The sequence below is a fragment of the Triticum urartu genome, chromosome 1, assembly GCF_003073215.2.
Source record: "Triticum urartu cultivar G1812 chromosome 1, Tu2.1, whole genome shotgun sequence".
In the NCBI taxonomy this organism is placed as follows: domain Eukaryota; kingdom Viridiplantae; phylum Streptophyta; class Magnoliopsida; order Poales; family Poaceae; genus Triticum; species Triticum urartu.
In genome coordinates, this window is record NC_053022.1 from 14,456,919 (window position 1) to 14,465,944 (window position 9,026).

A 9,026-nucleotide genomic window follows, 5' to 3' on the forward strand; every position below is an offset into this window, starting at 1 on the left:
GAACCGGTGTTATTGCTCGGTTTTGCACTAGTGTGATAAAGTTGTGACCATCATTGAAGAAGAGAGAAGTTACGGTCCGGTAAGTTGCGTCACTGGAGGCAATCGACATGAAAAGATGAGCAGAAGGTCGTCTGCGTGTCTCGTTCGAGTCAAGAATTGGATGTTTGGATTAGGGGGTGAATGTTGGAATAATCCAAACGTATGCCGGTTAGGATTAGTAGTTTGATCAGCTTGCCGATAATTAGTTTAGCCGGTTAGGATTAGTAGTTTGATCAGCTTGCCGATAATTAGTTTAGGTAAGTGTCTCATGCGTCAGTCAAAAATAGTAGTACTAAGTCGTGTTGTGTTAGGAGTAGTCAAACTAGGAAAGTTTGCTACGGTGGTGGTGTGTTAACCGAGTTGGATTTCTACTATAATGTCCATGTACTAGTCGGTTTAGGAGACTAGCGTTTCGGGTCTTGCTGCTCGGCTGCGTCCATATAAGCAGTGGCAGGCTATTAAGATTGTAACCTGAGAGAAAAAGAGAGAGAAAATAAAGAGGGGAAAACAGGGCACGATACGGGCCCTTGGCTATTAGTTTTTCATGCACGTGTGTTCGTGTGATTTGATGTGATCGATCTTGTGGGCGAATTCCAATAATTGGTATCAGAGCAAGGTCGAGGTGAAGCTGCGCTTGCCCCGGGGTGGCGACCTGACTAGCGTCTCGGGGCGGGCGATACAGTCGCTGATGTAGCGACAAGGAGGAACATGTGATACAGTCGCTGGTGTAGCGACGAGGAGGTGCGGGCCATATAATCGTTGGGTGGTACAACGACGAGGAGGAACGGGCGATCTAGTCGCTCGGTGGTGCAGCGACGTGAAGGGTCAGGCGGTTGTTGTTCAGCAGAGGGGCAACGAGAAGATGGCGAGGACACCGTCGTAAGCGAGGCGACAGCTGATTGTCGTTCTGTGGAATGACCTGGAGGAGGGCGACAGTGCTGTCGTCGGCAAGGCGTTGGTGATCGTTGATGGTTATGGAGGTGTTGAAGTTGCAACACCGAGGAAATCATCGAGATCATCGTTGGAGGGTGCAAGGTGGAGATGGCGAAGTTGCGAGCCGCCGTCAACGTGTTCACATGAGTTCTTGTAAGGTGCGTCCAAGAGCTCAGGTGTGTGAATCTTCTGCTGCAGTTGAGATGCGTCACTGGCGGAGGAGAATTGCAAGCGAGAGCGGGTGGAAAAAGGAATGCGTGCCTTGCGTTTCCGTTTGTGGTCGCGGAGTTCCGGCGAGTTCATATACGATAGAGATGAGTTGCACGTATATGACGAGTTGTGTTGCCACTGGACAGGAGGTGTTGTTCGGTAAGATATGGCATCGGCAACAATGATAAGATGTGAAGGTGTGGCGGGTGAAGAGTTGTGTCTCTCCGTGTGCAAAAAGCCGATGAGAAGATGAAGATCAACGTGAAGAGGACGCACACCAGTTAAGTTGAGTTTTTGCATGAAGCTATGCGTTTAGTCGGCATATAGCATGCTAAAATGTGGCAGCGTGACTGGTAGTCCGGATAATCGTTGTTTTCAGTCTACAAGTGGGCATGAAAAAGATGGTGACACTAGTACAAAAGGGTCTAATGTGAAACTCATTAGTCCTGGTTTGTAATTGAACTGGCACTAATGTGACCATTAGTACCAGTTCCAAATGGCTAGGCGGGCAGCGCTCATTAGTACCGGTTCGTGGCGAACCTTTAGTACCGGTTCGTGCCACGAACCGGTACTAAAGAGGTTGTGGCCTTTAGTACCGGTTGGTGGCTTCAACCGGTACTAAAAGGGGGGTCTTTAATACCAGTTGGAGCCACCAACCGGTACTAAAGGCCACCACCTTTAGTACCGGTTGGTGGCTCCAACCAGTACTAAAGACCCCCCTTTTATTACCGGTTCGTGCCACAACCGGTACTAAAGGTGGTGCGCTGCCACCCGCAGTGCATAATGTTTGGTCCCACCTCGCTAGTTGAGAGGAGTTCACACCGGTTTATAAGCCCCACTGCGGCTACCGTGTCAAGCTCCTCTCTAAGCAGGCCTTTCTGGGCCTATTGCAAGTCTTCTGACCTGTGGGGCCTACTGGGCCGTACAGGCCTGCATCCTGGCACAACTAGAGATTGGGTTTCTAGTCGTACGCAGCCATGCCGGCCCAGTAGGCGGGCTGTTTTTACTTTATTTCAAAAATAAAAAAAAATCCTTACCAACTGGGACTAAAGGTCCTCTAGACCACGGCGCGTCTCGTGCCACGTGGTTGCCCTTAGCACCGGTTCGTGCTGAACCGGTACTAAAGGGGGGGGGGGGCTTTAGTGCCCACACTTTAGTGCCGGTTACTGAACCGACACTAAAGGGCCTTACGAACCGGTGCTATTGCCTGGTTTTGCACTAGTGTGACGAAGTTGTGACCATCATTGAAGAAGAGAGAAGTTACGGTCCGGTAAGTTGCGTCACTGGAGCCAATCGGCGTGAAAAGATGAGCAGAAGGTCGTCTGCGTGTCTCGTTCGAGTCAAGAATCGGATGTTTGGATTAGGGGGTGAATGTTGGAATAATCCAAACGTATGCCGGTTAGGATTAGTAGTTTGATCAGCTTGCCGATAATTAGTTTAGGTAAGTGTCTCACGCGTCAGTCAAAAATAGTAGTACTAAGTCGTGTTGTGTTAGGAGTAGTCAAACTAGGAAAGTTTGCTACGGTGGTGGTGTGTTAACCGAGTTGGAGTTCTACTATAATGTCCATGTACTAGTCGGTTTAGGAGACTAGCGTTTCGGGTCTTGCTGCCCGGCTGTGTCCATATAAGCAGTGGCAGGCTATTAAGATTGCAACCTGAGAGAAAACGAGAGAAAAAATAAAGAGGCGAAAACAGGGCATGATACGGGTCCTTGGCTATTAGTTTTTCGTGCACGTGTGTTCGTGTGATTTGATGTGATCGGTCTTGTGGGCGAATTCCAACATACTGCTCATTCAAATTCATAGTCCTATCAAATACCTGAAATTGATACAAGTTAAGATTATAATTATTTGCATCAATTATAATCAGTTATATGCGTTATAACCCGACCATACGGCGTTAAAATCTACAAGATATATATGTATTTTTAAAATGCAAACAAATGAAGTACAAGACCATACAGTATTTGTACCTTTTCAATGAAGAGGTCACGTACATCGTTCTGTCCCAGACTTTTGAGCTCATATATTTTCTCATGTTCATAATTCTTGGAACAATGCTTAGCAATATCCTTTATCCTTGTGGTTACTATGATTCGGCTGGACGTTTCAGTTGCAGGAAAATGTGATATTAATGTGTCCCATTCTGTGGTGGATAATAGATTATCAAGAACAATCAAGTATTTCTTCACTTCTAATTGCTTGACCAAATCTTCCACATCCTTGCATTCCAACAGCTTAGCTATGTTTTTTAGGAGCTCTTGAGGATTGAAAGGACGCATAATTGTGACACAAGCACGCTTCTTAAAATTGCCAATGAGTTTTTGGCTTTGGTAGACATCTCTGATTATTGTGGTTTTTCCAACACCACCCATTCCCCATAGGAAGATCACCTCACATTGCCGGCTATCTTCATTTGCAATTAGCTTGAGAATATCTGATTTTTCATTCTCTTGCCCGATGAGCTGAGATTCCTTAAAAGCTACTAGCATCGTCTCTGTGCGATTGAGCATCCTTTTACTGGCAGAGTTGTCACTACTGTCAGTGTCCACATTTTAGCTAGACCCCGCCTCCATTAAATCCGTTCCAACTTGCGAACCCTGGACACAATAAAGCAATGATTAGGTGCTGCTTTATTTCATTTTCTAGGATGACAGCTGGTCACGTGTTAAACCTTGAAAGTGTTCTACACTTTCTTCCCCATTCTTTAGCTTTAAGCAAACATTTTACAACTATAAAATCTTCTCTAAAGTGCGTGGAAAAGTTTTGTTTATATCTCGCGAAAAAGTTATCTTTTTTTTATTTTGTCCTAGTTGCACAATTTTTCCAATAAATTTTGTACTCAATTCATTTTTTTCTTATTTCATTATTCTATTTGTATAGTCACCGGACTAATATCCAATGGCTAATCCTGTCGATGGAGATTTTATAACATGCTAGTTGACTATGATGTCGACATGCCCTATAAACAAATAGGTAAAAATTGTGAGAAAATATTGTTTGAGGCAGTAGGAATTTCCAAAGCTAGATTTCTAGTGAGACTAGCTCCATAGGGAACTTTTAGTAATATCACATTTTGCTGCGACAGAGGAGGGCCCGGTACTCGAGTAACCGAAAATGGTTGCTACATCCAAGGTTGTCAGAATCGCGACTTTGAATCGCATCGGAGCTCTGATGGTAGAATCGTAAATCGTAGAATCTTCACTACCAGGATCGTAGAAACATAGATTTTATGAACTAAAATCGTAGAATCATATGAGTAAGTTTGGATCGTAAAGTCGTAGAATCGTATAACAGAATCGCGATTGTAACAACCTTGGCTACATCATGGTTCCTTTTCCTTACTTTCTTGATTTAAAAGTGCTGATACCATCCAGTCTATAAGAGCTTTGCTCCACTGGTTCAAACATTTTCTTACTTAGTCAGCTAAATTTTCATGTTAACTGTTGCTAAGCAACATAAGTTTCTGTAAGCATTGCATGTACACGATCATAGCTCATTCCTCGGGCTTGCAAAATGAGTGGTACTGCACATTGAACATGCCATTATTGATAGAAAAGGCATCACATATCATACTTTGTGTACATCTGAATCATTACACACAGGGTTACAATTAGGTGTACATATTTATTACATATATGCAATTGGTTTGTATCATTCTAACAACTCCTTGTGCTATTAGGTCCTGCACTGCTGGTTGATGTTCCAAGGGATGAAAATATTACTGGTAAAATTTCTATTGTTTGTTCCTGTCTCTTATTTGTTATCGTGGTAAAAAGGCTAGTGTTTTTTACTTAGGCTAACTATTTGCTTGCTGCGGGTTATTATGTTGGTCGTGTGTGATTAATAAGTCGTGCCACACCTTTTGTGCCCCACAAATAGGTGGCCAAATCTTACACAAGTTTTAGGAAAAGCATGAGTCTATGAACGGTGAGGTACATCACCAAGGAAATGTGTCAAAGAATCAAGAATACTGACAACAAGAAGTCAAACTTGTCTAATTGATGTTTGACGAAGTCTGAATTAATACCTTAATATCTGTTTAATTATACATGGAATCTGCGTATTGAGTTGATCTATTATTGCAGCTAAAACGATGGAATCTTTGCATATTCCTAAAGGAGTTCAACGGGTACTTTTTAGAACATTAAACACTGACAGGTAATGGATCTTAACCCAATTAATTGTCTGCTCAGTTGTGGTAATCATGCTTACAGATTTTTGATGTGAAAACCTTTTCATGTTACGCTGAGGTGAACATCTGGTGCAAACTAAAATTTAAGTGCCATCACGAATTTCATGTTTGATAACCTTTTGCCACACTTAACAAAGTAAGGACTAGATCCAGGAGGTCTTGGCATCACATAAGTGGCAACTTTCTGAGTAACCTCGTTGCATGTAAAAAAACCTTTTATGATAGCCTTCTTAAGACCCTCTGCTTTATCTGTAATCCAAAAGTGTGTGTGTATGTTTGGATGTTTGCACTCAAATAATATTTTGCATTTGATATGGCTCTGTACCTATTTTGAATGATTTGACACAGTGTTTATTGTTGACTTATATTATGTCTGATATTCGGAAAGAGGTTGAGCTGAGATATTCATTAACAATACATGAACCAACTGCTACGAGTAACTATGAGAAGTAATTTGATTTTCTACTTCCTATATGGTAGTATATGGCCTCTGTCTTCTTGTTGTCAGAAAGAAAATAGCTTGCTGTAAAATATCTGGGGTGCTTTAAATTCTGACAATTTACATTACTCCCTTGGCACTTCGCTAGCAAGTTGATAGAGGGTTTCGTTGTATAGAAAATGCCAATCCAAAGGTGTGCATCTACTGCAAAAAAGCATCTTTGGTAGATGCAAACAAGTTATGTTTGCTTTCTTTTTTTCTCGAACACGCGCCAACCGCATGTCACTTTGTGTTAGAGTGATGATTACTTTGTTGCATCCTCGGTTAGGGAAAAACTTCAAATGATTCCCCTGATGCCACCGAATTTGTGCAATTTGTGTCCATCCAGAAGACATGGTGACTGCACCCTGAATGGGTACATTGCATACCTACTTATCCTTTTGTAAACAAGACATCTTCAGCGGGATGCCACCAAATATCTATCGGACATCTTCAGCATCAATATGTTGGTACCTCTGATGTCTAGTGTCTCGAGTTTTCTCAGATCACCCACCGAATCTGGAAGGTGAAAAATAGCATCACATCCTTTTAGAGAAAGGTATGTTAGGTGAAGAAACCACCCGATATGCTGAAGGTGATGATCATAAAGACCTGTGGTGTCTTCGAGGTCCAATACTCGCAGAAGACTCATCTTATCAGAAATGAAAAATGACTTCCACTTGCCAAAAACTGTTACTGATCGTACACGGGACATGTCCACTGTGCTCTCAAACTCAGTCTTGTCTCCTTCCCAATTGCCGTTTATAGCAAGGTGCCATGCTATGCCCTGGGTGTTTACACTGCAGCCTTGCTCTAGTGTAAAAACAAGATTTTCTTCCAGCGACTTCGACATGCTGATTTCACGCATGAGGTCGTGGACTTGGCAGGAATCAATTCCTTCTGTACTGCAAATTGATTGTTGAGATGGCAAGATCATACTCCTGCTTATAAGCTCCATGAAGTAGCTACCCGCTATTTCCTCCGCAGACCTGCCGTGCACCTCCCTTGAGTATCCCTCTGCACTCCACCGACGTGCCAACCGTCCCCGTCCAATCCTGTAGTCTTCAGGGAATATGGGAAGATACAGGAAACAAGACTTGAGATGATAAGGTAAGCCATCATAGCTTCTCATAAGGATAGTTCTTATGGTCCCAAGTTCTGGATTCATCTCCAACTCGGCACTAATATGTTCATTCAATTTCCTCCATTCTACCGCAGTTTTTGGTTGGTTTGCCAAAAAGCCCCCAATGGTGACTATTGCAAGCGCCCTTGCATTTTTTTAGGACCAGGTTTGCTTGTTCAACCAACTCAGGATACTGCTCATACAAATTCGTAGTCCTGTCAAATACCTGAAATTGATACAATTAAGATTGTAAGTATTTGAATCAATTATATGCATTGTAGCCCAACCACACGTTGTTAAATCTAAAAGATAAATATGCATTCTTAAAATTCAAGCAAATGGACTACAAGACCACACACTATCTGTACCTTTTCAATGAAGAGGTCACGTGCGTCGCTATGTCCCAGACTTTTGAGCTCATACATTTTCTCATGTTTAGAATTCTTCAAACATTATCCTTGTGGTGAGTATGATCCGGCTTGATGCTTCAGTTGCAGGAAAATATGGTATTATAGCGTATTCTGTGGTGGATAACAGATCATCGAGAACAATCAAGTATTTCTTCAATTCTAATAGTTTGACCAAATCGTCCAACTCCTTGCATTCCAACTGCATAGCTAAGTTTTTTAGGAGCACTTGAGGATTGAAAGGACATAATTGTGACACAAGCACGCTTCTCAAAATTGCCAATGAGTTCTTGGCTTTGGTAGACATCTCTGATTATTGTGGTTTTTCCAACACCACCCATTCCCCATAGACAGATCACCTCACATTGCCGGCTATCTTCATTTGCAATTAGCTTGAGAATATCTGATTTTTCATTCTCTTGCCCGATGAGCTGAGATTCCTTAAAAGCTACTAGCATTGTCTCTGTGCGATTGAGCATTTTCCTACTGGCAGAGTTGTCACTACTATCAGTGTTCACATTTGAGTTACACCCCGCCTCCGTTAAATCTGTTCCATCTTGCGAATCCTAGACACAAGCAAGCAATGATTAGGTGCTGCTTCCTAGGATGATAGCTGGTCGCGTGTTAAACCTTGAAAGTGTTCCACACCTTTTTTCCCATTCTTTAGCTATAAGCTTACATTTTAAAACTATAAAATCTTCCCTAGAGTGCAGCTCAGATCGTAATTCAAGGGATCGTATTGGTCTGAAAGTCTTAATTCAGTAATTTAGATAGGAAAGTATATATATTTATAAATATATGATGTCCTACTGCTAAGTCGATGTCCCCCATAGCCAGAGGATAAGCCTGATCCTTGGTTCAAGATTTATGCATGCAACAATTTTTTTTATATCTCGCTGTATATTTGTCTTTATTTTATTTTTTCCTACTTGCACAATATTTTATATAATTTAAACTCAATTCCCTTTTTCCCTTATTATTTCATGCACGGCCCCCGCGTCGTCCCCGCTAGGGCGGCTCGGGCGGCTCCCTACCCAGCCGCCGGGGGCGCATACTCCTTCCTCCCCACCCTCCGCCGCCGCCGGGGGACGCCGCCGGTCTAATCCCGGGGGCCGACGGCGGTGGCGGAGGACATCACCTCTCTCCCGTGGATCTGGGGTTGTGCGGATCCCCGAATCATGTGGAGGCGCCTCAGATCCGATCGGCAACGGCGATGGCTGTGGCGCGGCGGCGTCGGAGGCGGCGCGGGCTGTAGGCGCGGCGACCAGCCCTGTTCGCGCGGCAGCGGCACTGCGGTCGGCGACGGCGGCGGCGCGCCATCTGCCTTTGGATCGGCGGCGGCAGCGTGGAGGGCCTGGTGGTCGCGTAGGCGGCACCTCCGTCAGATCTGTTCTAACCGGTGCAGTCGGCAGTGGTGGTCATCTCTTCCGTCAGAGGTGATCGGCCTGCGGCTGGGTGATCGGATCTCGAGATCCGTCAGCTAGTCTCGGCTACGAGTCGGGGAGACATAGTTGCCGGTGAAAACCGAGCCGTTGGCGGGCGATGGCGGCGTTTTGCGTCGTTACCTTGATGAAGGCATCGTCGTGTAACCGTTGTCAACCCACTCATGCTGCTTCGGGGGAAACCCTAGGATATGGTCTTC

At 44.1% G+C, this 9,026-nt stretch overlaps 1 pseudogene; it reads right to left on the reverse strand.

Annotated features, from left to right (window-relative positions):
• Window positions 1-6,272: 6,272 nt before the first annotated feature.
• LOC125532542 lies at window positions 6,273-7,842 on the reverse strand (annotated as a pseudogene).
• Between the last annotated feature and the right edge of the window lie 1,184 nt (window positions 7,843-9,026).